We start from the raw sequence: 11,698 nt of genomic DNA on the forward strand, positions 1-11,698 counted from the left end.
CCCCAGGATGCCATTGGCCTTCTTGGCCACAAGGGCACATTGTTGGCTCATGGCCATCCTTCCATCCACCAACACCCCCAGGTCCCTTTCCTCTCTGCTGCTCTCCAACAGCTCAGTCCCCAACCCATACTGGTACCTGGGGCTGTTCTTTCCCAGATGCAAGACTTTACACTTGCCCTTGTTGTAATTCATTACAATTAATTAATTAAATTTCTCCCCACCAACCCTCCAGCCTGTCTAGGTCTCACTGAATGGCAGCACAGCTTTCTGGGGTGTCAGCCACTCCTCCCAGTTTTGTGTCTTTATCAAACTTGCTGAGAGAACACTCTATTCTCTCATCCAGGTCATCAGTAAATATACTGAACAATACTGGTCCCAAGTCCTACCCCTGAGGGATTCCACTAGATAGAGAGTCTAGTCCTCCAACTAGACTGTCCCATTGACCACAACACTGTGACTTCTTTCCTTTAACAGTTAGCTACCCACCTCACTACCTGATCATCCAGACCACATTTCCTCCCTTTAGCTGGAGGATTCTGTGGGAGACAGTATCATATGATTTACTGAAATCTAGATAAACCACATCCACTGCATTTCCATCATTTATCCACCTGGTTATGTACTCATAAAAGGCTATTGTGTTGGCTAAACATGACTTCCCCTTGGTAAAACAATGGTGAGTACTCCTAATGACCCTCTTGTCCTTGGTATGCCTAAAGACAGTGCAGAGGATGTGTTATTCCATCACCTTTCCAGGGATGGAGGTGAGGCTGACTGGTCTGTAGTTACGTGGGTCCTCCTTTTTACACCTTTTGAATTCTGGAGTGACATTTGCTTTCCTCCAGTCCTCAGGCACCTCTCCTATTCTCCACAACTTACCACAGATGATGGAGAGCAGCCTAGCAATGACTTCTGCCATCTTCTGCCAAGTGACATTGGCATTAAATCTGGGAAATGTCTTCCAGAAGTTGTTTTTCTGAGGAAGGTGTGGATCAGGACAAGGATGAGGTGACATGGGGTGAGGTGTTCTGTTCTCCTATGGCATAGAGCTTTGAGTTTCACACTGTCCATGCTGGATCCATCCTCTGAGTCAGACCTCAGCTGTTTTTTTGTAGCCAGAGAGATGTAGTTTAACTGTGACTCTTTGCTGATGGTAATATCACAGTGAGGGCCTGCTACAGGCAAGCTGACCAGTAAGACTGAGCAGATAAGGCCCTCTGTAAGCAGATAAGAGCAGCTTTTTGCTCACAGGCCCTGGTACTCATGGAAGATTTCAACCACCCTAACATCTGCTGGAGGAACAATAATGTAGCAGGGCATCTTCAGTCCAGGAAGTTCCTAGAATGCATTGATGATTTCCTTCTACAAATGGGAGACAAACCAATGAGAAAAGGTGCTGTGCTGGACCTTGTTCTCAACAACAAGGATGGGCTGGTGGACAACATGAAGCTTAAGGGTAACCTTGGCTGCAGTGACCATGAAATGGTAGAATTCAGGATTTTTAGGGCAACAAAGAGGGTACAAAGCAAGCTCACTACCCTGGACTTCAGCAGACTTTGACCTCTTCAGGGATGTGCTTTGTAGGGTATCATGGGATAAAATACTGAAGGGAGAGGAGCCTAAGAGGGATGGCCATTAATCAAGGATGACCTCCTCCAAGTCCAGGAGCTATGGATCCCAAGAAAGAGGAAGGCAGGCAGGATTGCCAAAAGATCTGCATGGATGAACAAGAAGCTCCTGGCCACTCTTAGATGTCAAATAAAGACTACAGAGGTAGGAAGCAAGGACAGGTATCCTTGGAGGAGTACGAAGAAGTTGTCTGAGCATCCAGGGATGAGGTTAGCTGGGAAAGACAAAGCCCAGATAGAATTAAATCTGACCAGGGACATCAAGGGTAACAAGAAGAGTTTCTACAGGTGTATCAGTCATATAAAGAAGACCAGAGAAAATGCAGCCCTTCTCCAGAAGGAAACAGGAGATCTGGTCATGCAGTATATGAAGAAGGCTGAAGTACTCACTGACTTCTTTGCCTCAGTCTTCACTGGGAAGGGCTCTGGCCCCACCACCAAAGCTGCAGAAGGCAAAGGCAGAGACTGGGAGAAGGAAGATCTGCCCACTGTAGGAGAAGAGTAGTTTTGAGACCATCTGAAGAACCTGAAAGTGCACAAGTCCATGGAACCTGATGAGATCCATCAGCAGCTTCTGACAGTACTGGCAGATGAAGTTGGAAAGATGTTTTTCCATTTGAAAAAGTCATGGCAAGCAGGTAAAGTTCCCACTGACTGGAAGAGGGGAAACATAACCCCCATTTTCAAAAAAGGAACAAAAGAAAACCCAGCAAACTACAGGGCAGTCAGCATGGCAATATTATGAGCAGGTCCTAATCGTTTTTCCCTCGTCATTGTTACATTCTACATTGATCCGTATGAAACAGAATACTTTTCTTGTGAGTATACCTTCAACAATTAACTTTCAAAAATCACATATTTGTGCAGCTTCTTTATTTCAATGAAGAATATATTTCCTCATATTTCATTTTAGAAAATTCTCTGAGCTACCCGTATACAAACTGCAGCTCATGGAAGGGGAACATGGAACATTCATTGCACGATGTAATTGAGGAATAAAAGTATACAACTAAGAGCTGCTTCTAATTCTGAAGCCAACAGAAAGTGTGCTTATTTCTCATGTAGTAACTCTATACACTGATGATTTACTAGGAAAAGAAGGATTTTATGAAGTATAGGAAAGATTGCTGATGGATTTTCAAAAAGCCTTTAATGAAATTCCTCATGGCAAGATGTTAAGGAAATTACATTTTCATGGGGTTGGAGGAAAGATCCTTTCATGGGCTGAAGTCTGGTTGCAGGGTAAGATGCAAGAAGAAAAATAAAACTAATTTTTCAGGGTGGAGAAGAGTCAACAGCAGTGTCTCGCAGGAACTGGGTGTGAGGCTGTTTGCATTCAACATTTTCAACAGTGACCTGGAGAGGGCAGCAGACGGCAAAATCACCAAATTTATGGAAATCAGCAATCAAAAGATGCGTTGACGATAAGGAACTGAGTGAGAGATCAAAAAAGGTGGCAGGTGTACTTCAGTGCAGGTAAAAGTATAGTTAGTATATCTAAGTCACACTTAGACAATTTTGTGTTTAAAACAGGTGCTTAGAGCACTCAGGAAGGGTCTCCAGCTGCCACCATCAGTAGGTCCCTGAAATCATTGATAAAAAAGCAAAAAAACACTTTTAGTGCACCATCAGAAAGTGTTCTGGCGACAAAACAGATGGCAGCTCGGGGTCACTGTGGAGGACTTGAGCAAAACCACAGCTTGCACATTGCATGCAGACAGATCTGGTCCCATGGTCCTCAACACGGGCAGAAAGGCAATGAGATATTCGAAGGATGGAGCTACTGTCTTGCACAGAAAGACCAAAAGTCTGGCACTGCTTGATGTGGGGAGGAGAAGGCGGAGTGGGATATGACTGAGGTTTACAATAAGCTGAATGGGGAGCTGTTGTTCACCAAGTCTGGCTGTGAGCTGAGGGTCACTTGAAACTAGTAGGAGATGAGTTTCAAGAAATGGCAAGATGTACTGTACTACATAACAAGCTTCTGGAGCTTGCTGCTCCAAGACATTGTGGTTCTCAATGTCTCAGCAAGCTCAAAAAAGGCACAGGCAAACAGTCTGTATCTGCCTCTGCAGACACAAAATGGACTTACCCTCTAACACTGCCAATCCAGAAGTTATGGATACTGTGGGAATGTGCTGCAGAAAGTGGCCAAGCTCAGGTGCTCTCCTTACGTGGCCTTTCCCACTGCCAGTGCTGAAGATAAAGCATTTGGTCTGGATGGCTCCGGCAGTTGGACCCATCAGGGATGTTTTTCTATTCTTATATGCCTAATTTTCAGTGAAGTATGCACTGGTCAGTTCCTGTGGTACTAGCAGTAGCTTAGGAGAGCTGCCACCCCAGGGCAGGAAGGGTTCAGTACCAGACTAAAGGGTTTTACAAGTAGGGAGCAGGAGAGTGTTGGGAATTGCTTACCAACATGGCAGCTCCACATGGGAGCTGGGCATAGTCTAAACTTTTCTCATGTTGCCTTTATTTTATAGGGGCAAGGACAACCTTTTTGCTGAGATTGTGTGGGAAAGTCATAGGGTGACAGTTAGTGGTGTGATCATGTTAGTTTTTGCTATAAAGGATGAATTTTGCTGTCACTTCTCAGAAATCCTTTCTCAGAGGCACTGGCAGTCCCTTCTGCAGTGCTTTTTTAGATGCAGAATAAACTGAGAATTTAGGAAAGACACACTCCTGTCTGAGTCACCAGCCCTGTCCAAATGATAGCTCAAAGCTGTATTGTGCTGAGAAGGCTCATAAGTGTAGAAGCCAATTACAAAAGTACTGATTCCTTCATAAATAATGATGAGTAACTCCAGTGGAAAAAGATAGGGCAGCCACAGTACGCCTACCTTCTTGGTGTAAGAGCAGTCCCACAATGTCAGATGCTTTGACTGCCCCTGGGGTGCAAATACTGCCTGTAGGAGATAAAAGCAAATGTGTACTGAGGGCACAATTACATGGAAAAATAGGCTGCAGAGTCTTTATATAAGACACCAAACCCAATCCACAAGCCTGTAGAAAAGGACAAAAAATACTGGGATTTATGATGAAAAAATACATATCAAAGGCTTAGAGATCTGTTATACCTCAGTTTTCCACCATAAAGCTATTTGAGGGATTTCTGGAACATGAAGTCAGATGTTGCTGCCAAATCTGCAGCCACAGGGGGCTCCCAAGTTATAAAAACAAGCTCTTTATTCCATTAACATCTTTGGATTTATAGGATTACTGTGCTGGGGACCAGCCCGATGCTAAGCACCCTCCCACAATTGGACTGGCTTTTGAGAGAACAGTCACTGGTTGTTTTCCCCACCAAAACAGGTCTCTCTGAAAATGTCATATCTGCAAGACTTCCTACTCAAGTGATCTCAATGCCTCACCCCAGCACCTTCATTCACACTCCTCTGTGCTGAGTGAAATGAGGGATTTCACAGTTTATCGACAAAGCTGTGAGATCCACACTCAGGCAGACAAAAGCCAAGATTGCTTTGCAGACTCAAGCTACATCTTAGGGTGGAAGTATTGATCTGGCAAAAGGAGCAAGGTGTTTCTTATAGTTTTTAAAGTGAAAAAAAAATTTATAAAAAACCTTCACCTGAGATGCACCTGAACACTCACTAACAGCCCATGCAGAACAGATCAATTCCAAAGACTCCTCTGGAACAGGTCTTTTATTATAAGGAAAGGGTTGCATTCTGCATCCTGTTCCATATGGCCTTGAAGCTTGTATTGCTGTAGGTCCTTGTTGCTCCACTGATGCACAGTACAGATGGTTTATAAATCTCAGCCAGATTCTGCCTCATTTCAGTTTTGTTTCTCTTAGGTTTTTCTTCTTCATTTCCTTTTCCTTCAAACTGATGCACATTCACTCCCATTTCTTTTGTGGTTTTTACACATCACATTCTGCTCTTAATTTCAGTAGTAAAAAACTGGTGTTGGACTGACACAAATTTAGCTGGTCAGAAGTGTTCTCCCAGCACTCTGAGCTGAGTTATTGGCATTACTATCACAAGGTAGACCCCTGGGTGGATTCCACTGCCCCTGCAGCAGTGCTAACTTTGTACTTCTTGGCAGGGCTGCACATTTGAAAAGTCTCTGAAGTCAGATAACACAACTCAAACCTGCATGTTCAGCTATGACTGCAGATCTTGGAGAGGCAGTAACATTAAGGGGGAGGTGGCAATGAGCAGCTTCAACTCTTACTCAACCGAAGCCACAACAGCAAATCTGGCTATGGCCTACACTTCATTTTCCCTTTTTTCTGCATTTATTTTTTGTCAATTCACTTGTTTGTCAATTTTTTTCCATCATTACTTTAAAAAAACAATAAAGTTCTGAAAATGGGGCTAATGAGAGAGATAAAAAATGTGTAAAACACATGCATATATAGAACTATTTCTCCTCTTATTTGTATTGCAGATGCTTTATCGTGACTTTTTTCTTCAGTTCTATTTTCTTTTAGCACCCTGTAAAATTTTTTGTTATTCTGAAAGCCAGTAGTATACCAAAGGTTGCATTGAGTTCACTGTGGGATAGAGTCCTCAGTCAGCTAAATGTCATGGTTATTTCTAGTAAATCAGAAATGTGCATATTTTTAGTTCCTTGCTAATACACTGTCAGATCACAAAGATTCAAACCAATTACTGTTAGCTGATTAGCAGCTGAGCAATTAAAACTGTTTTGCACAAACAGGGAAAAAAACCCCCACACTTAAAAACCTTTATTAATTATAAAAATACTTAAATTACTTAACAGATGAAAATAGTAACAAATGCTGAAAGGCCAGATGATGCCTCCAGTCATACCACATAAATGAGTTGTAAAAATGGAGATAAGCCAATTTTATAAAAGAAGAATAAAGCAGACTGATAACATGGTATAGCTCAAAAGGAAGAATGGGCTTAATTAATTCTAGTTTTCTGCAGAATCCCATCCGTTTTTCTGCTCTAGTCATAATTGCATAATTGTTTAACACAGTTTCCCATTCTGAAGATTCCTCTCTTTCCTTTATTCCCATGCATACTTCCAGGCCTCGTTACGCAGGAAAATAAAAGTTTATCAAGTTATGCAACATTAATGAACTTTCAACATTATTTTCATTACATCCATGTACTACATCCTCTTATTAAATTGCATTCCCAATACACACTGGATAGAGTAAGGTAATTGAGAGCCCACAATTGCTGCCAACAAGCCTTTCATGACTCCCCACTCAGTAGCCTTCTGTCTTAGTTCTACTCAACCAGTGAAAGCAACAGAGGAAAATAGGAACCTTTTATTTTTCTCAGAAAGGAAGAGCAGGATAACCTATAATATCTCCATTAATGTGAAAGGCACAGTGACTTAGTGAGTAGGCAGGGCTTACCACAATTATCTGTTCCTGCCTTTTCATTGCTCTTTGCAAGGGTGGTTGTCACCAGCTTCCCTGGGACTGTGGATTCAGGGATAATTATGAAATGCAGATGCATACTGGAGTTTACACTCTTTAGAGCACATCTCAGGCTCTCAAGCATATCACATTGCATCAGTCACTTTGGAGCTCTTGTTTCAGGTCCTCAGGCAGCTGACATTGCATCAGTTTCAGATTTTAGAGCTTTTCTTCCTCCTTTAATGTTTTCTTTAAGGGCATTTCTTTTTTTATGAAAATGCAGATTCTGATACAATCTTATGGCACTGTGAGCCGAAGCCCAAAATAACTGTATCATACTGCCTTGGACATAAGATTACTGAAGGATTTACTGTATTTCCTTGATGTTCCTAGGGAAGAACAGCACTATTATTGCAAGAGTTAACATTATTTTAAGTCATTTAAACAGCACAGGGATTGCAAAACTGGGCAAAGCCTTGCATGTGCATGAGACTGTGTCAGCTTAGGTGCTTCTGAAACATTCCAGTTCATGGAACCCCAGACTGGCAGCTCTGGGGTGATCCCCTCTTCACAGAGGTTGTTCCAGAGCCTTTGGTTTCCTGGGTGGAATTCTGCACATGCCCAGCAGTGTCAGGAGCTCACACTGCCTGGCTGTTCAGTGAAGCAAGAGACCAAAGGTTTCAAGGAATACAATATTCACTTTCTTTTGTTTTTACTTGGTGCTGCCATACGCTATGCCACAACAAGGAAGCTCCCACCAAAAGTGTATTTTTAATTTTTTTTTTTTTTTTTTGAGTGTCGAAATTCTCTGGTTCTTCCAGATTCAAACCTAGTATTAATGAGTGCTGACAGTCTAACTTCACCCAAACTGGTGTTCAAATCCTTAAACTGTTATCTCTGTTTTACATTGCATTGCATAGAGTAATTTCAGTTTAATTCTTTCAGGAAGGTGGGTTAAAGAACTTGTAAATGGTAAAGACAGTGACCACAGTGTAGATTGTTGGTCACCTAAAAAAAGAAGTTTTATAGGTGAAAAGTGATTTGGTTTAATATTTTAAAGAATCTTACAATACTTTACAGAATAGATGTAATTCTCTTAATACTTTACATTAATAGAATCAATTTGAAATAATAATTTCCCTCAATATTAAAACTGATACTTGTTTCTATTTTGTTATCTTCTCAGAAGGAGTTGCTAGGTAGGTCTTCTAATATATAATTCATAATATGATTCAAACTATGCTTTTTGTAAGGGTGCAATATATAATTTAGGGACAAGATTGCAATAATATTTTAGAGACAGGATTGGTAGCCAATCTATGTGATAGACAGGGCAAATAAATGTAGTTAACACATAAATATTACTCACCCAACAAGTCCAAACATATTCTTTAACATTTTATACTTAGAGAGAATTTTTGGAGCTAGGATTTTTAGTCCTCAGATAGCTTCCACTGGACAGAGAGAGTCAATCACTCACTGTTTTGTTTTGCTAGACCTGGTTCATATTCCCCAAACAGAATTTGAGTAGCATCATAATAAACCAGAACTTGCTAGCTGCATACAGAGAGATGTATGATGAGAATATATTACACCAAAAAAGTGAGGACCAGTGAATAAATGCATTAAAAATGCTCCCTGAGAATTATTAATATGAGTTGCTAGATGAGGAGATAATGACTGCATGCTTCTGATACCTCTTAGACCTTATTTGCATTTAATTAAACCAGTTGTTTAGGAGCAGAATATACCTTCTCAGATTCTCACATAGCTGCTGTATAAGTTCTACTAAGTCTGAGTTTGTAAGTAGCAAGATAGGGTTAGTCCCACTCTTGTCATAAGCTTCAAAACTGAAAGAAGTATTCTAGTAGATATCAGTGGGAAGCTCTTTATTCTCTGAAGCTTGTGTGATGGTCACAACTATCTGTTGTGGTTTTTTTTACTATCAGTGCTACATTTATTTTCTTGCCCAGCAATCTGTAAATATACAGATTCAGGGCAAAGGGGGGAGGAATTTCTGGAGGCTCTGGGATAGAAGCCTTCATTTTGTGAAGCATCATAGATTATGAAAACTGAGAAGGGAGCTATAGCCATGATTCCCCTCCCTCTGCCTTTGCTTATAAGATTTCCGGTGCTAAAGCTGGAACTTGTGCAAACAGAACAGAAGAAAATCAATTTTGAAATACGACGTGAAATAGTGCAAAACCCTTTGGACACAGCACATAAAATAAAAGAACTTTATTCTTTCAGAAGACAGCAAAGCAACTTAGATCTGCAAATCCTGCACGCTCAGCCACTTTCTGCTTAGGATGATGTTGGATCCTCACGTCATGTCCTAGTGTGGAGTTGGAATATGGCTGAGCCCAAGAGCCCTGTGGATGTTTGGGATCTCATATGTTGTGCATCTGTAAGGTTTGCCATTGTTTTGAACTTTTTATCTTGCTACAATAACAATAAATCTTGTGATTTTCAGGGAAATACAGTTTAACTTGCCTCTTGAATTTCTTTTCCTGTTAACTGCCACAGAATAAAGCTACGTTTTTCCCCTGATTTTCAGAATTCTTTTATTTCTCACACTGATTATTTCAGGTTATTTCAATACCAAGTGTTTTAAAACACCAGCAGTAGTATTATTGGTCTAAGAGAAGCACTGAGAACGATAAAGAGAAAAAATGTGTTTTATCAGACAGATGGAAAAACACATAATCTTTCAGGCAATTAAAAACTGTCTAAGTGTTTTAATGATTTACTGCTTTAGGTCTCCCTTGAGAACAGAGGGAGAAACCAGCCGTGCCTTTGGTCACTCATGAAATTAAACAGCATAAAGTGGCTTTCAGCAATCCTAACACATTAGCCTCTGTCATCCCAAATGTTCATTTTCTACTGGAGGATGATTATTATCCATTTTTACTCCTCAGTGTTAACTCAATGCCTGGCATCCTTTCCCGGACTCTATCTTCTTTTCTTGATTTTCTACCTCCTGTGGACTAAAAATAAGTGCAGTCCTTATGTAGGTTTTGTCTCTGAATATGTTTAATGTGTTCAAAAAAATTTTTTACAAAACATACTTTTAGCTTTACATTTTTAAAATTATGTTAATAAGTGGACCCATTTTTCTGTTTTATATCTCTTGCCTTTATGCTCTCCTCATCTGTGAAGTCAGTGTGTTTTCTTCGAAAGATTTGGTCTTGCTGCCTAGACCACAACATTTCAGCAGTTTCAGACCTTTATAGTTAAAAATCATGCACTCTCAGAAGTACAGAATAGTTCTCAGCAAGACAAATATCAGTGGAAACTGAAGATTTTTTACTGCAAAAGAGATGGCAACACCAATTTAAATGTCCTGTGCCCTCTGATATCCACTGTGCTTCAGCCTTGACTTTACAGATTGGAATTTGAAGCTGATGGACTGCTTGATAACTTGATTTTCCCAAGGTGTCTAGGGGTGACTATGTCATGGCCCATGCCAGGAACTATCAGTCTCTGAGTGTTTACACAGGTAATGGCTCACAGACACCTGACTTTCAGCCATAGGAATGTGATATTTTAAACTGCTGCCTTTCTTGTCTATTCCAAATTCTTAGCCCTATAAATTGAATGAATGTCCATTAATCAACAAATTCACAGGATGAAAAATTATTATTTTACCTTCTGCCTCTTTGACAGGATGAAGTCCATTTGTCTTATGCTCACAGACAGTTTAACGAAGAGGTGACTGGCACTAATGATAGGCAGAGAACTGCAGCCCTTCTGTTCATGGAGTTACTGTCTCCTCATTTCATGTTGAGGAGATCAGCATACTATAGCTAGGACTTTAAACAAGTTTAGGTAAAATAAAGAACGTTTTGAAGCAGATCCCCCAGAGTTTTTAGGCACTGAGATAAAGGGAATTAATGTATTTCAGAGATTTTACAAATTGTTAAAATATAAAGTTAACCATCTGTGATGAAAAACACCAATGACTCTATGATGTAATGTGTGTAGTGCCTTAGGGAAGAGTTAAAAGCTATCAGTTAAAATTCTAAGGTTTTCTCAGTCTGATTTCACCATTCCACAGCCAGTTTGCAGAGCTTTGCCATCAGTGGTGTCACAACGGCTACAATGAAAATACATCATAAACATAAGAGGCAAAATTATAAAAATAAATAGCTGGATAGACTAAGTTATGCTGGGATCTCTGCCCTCATGGAAGCATCCAGGATTCAGAAATCTGGCAAGAAGGTTGTGATGACTCATAAAAGTCTTTGCAAGAAGCCCAAATCTTCCAGAAACTTCATTTACCATCAGATGGTATTAACTTTGAGAATGTCAAAAGGACATCAAGTGTTTTACTGTACATCAGGGGTGACATACACAAACTTAGAGTAGAAGTTCTGCAAATAACATCCACTTTTCCTCTCCTAGGATTTATTATCACTGACAGTCAATACAAACGCCCTCCCCCTCAGCTTCTACTTCATATTTGCTCTACCATTATGAGTTCTTCTCCTTTCTAGCTTTCCTATTGATTATGATTTTTTTTTCTTTTCCTCATAAAATCCAAAAGCTTGTGTCATACTCAAGATTACTTACTGAATTCAGTGCCTTCACAACGAAACTGAAGGCTATGAGGACAAAATTACACGTTTCAGGGAGTTTCAAAAAATAAGTTTGATAGTTAAAATGCAATGGCAACATAGTATTTAGTTGCCTGTTATCTTTGCCAGCACTC

The sequence above is a fragment of the Heliangelus exortis genome, chromosome 3 (genome assembly GCF_036169615.1).
Source record: "Heliangelus exortis chromosome 3, bHelExo1.hap1, whole genome shotgun sequence".
In the NCBI taxonomy this organism is placed as follows: domain Eukaryota; kingdom Metazoa; phylum Chordata; class Aves; order Apodiformes; family Trochilidae; genus Heliangelus; species Heliangelus exortis.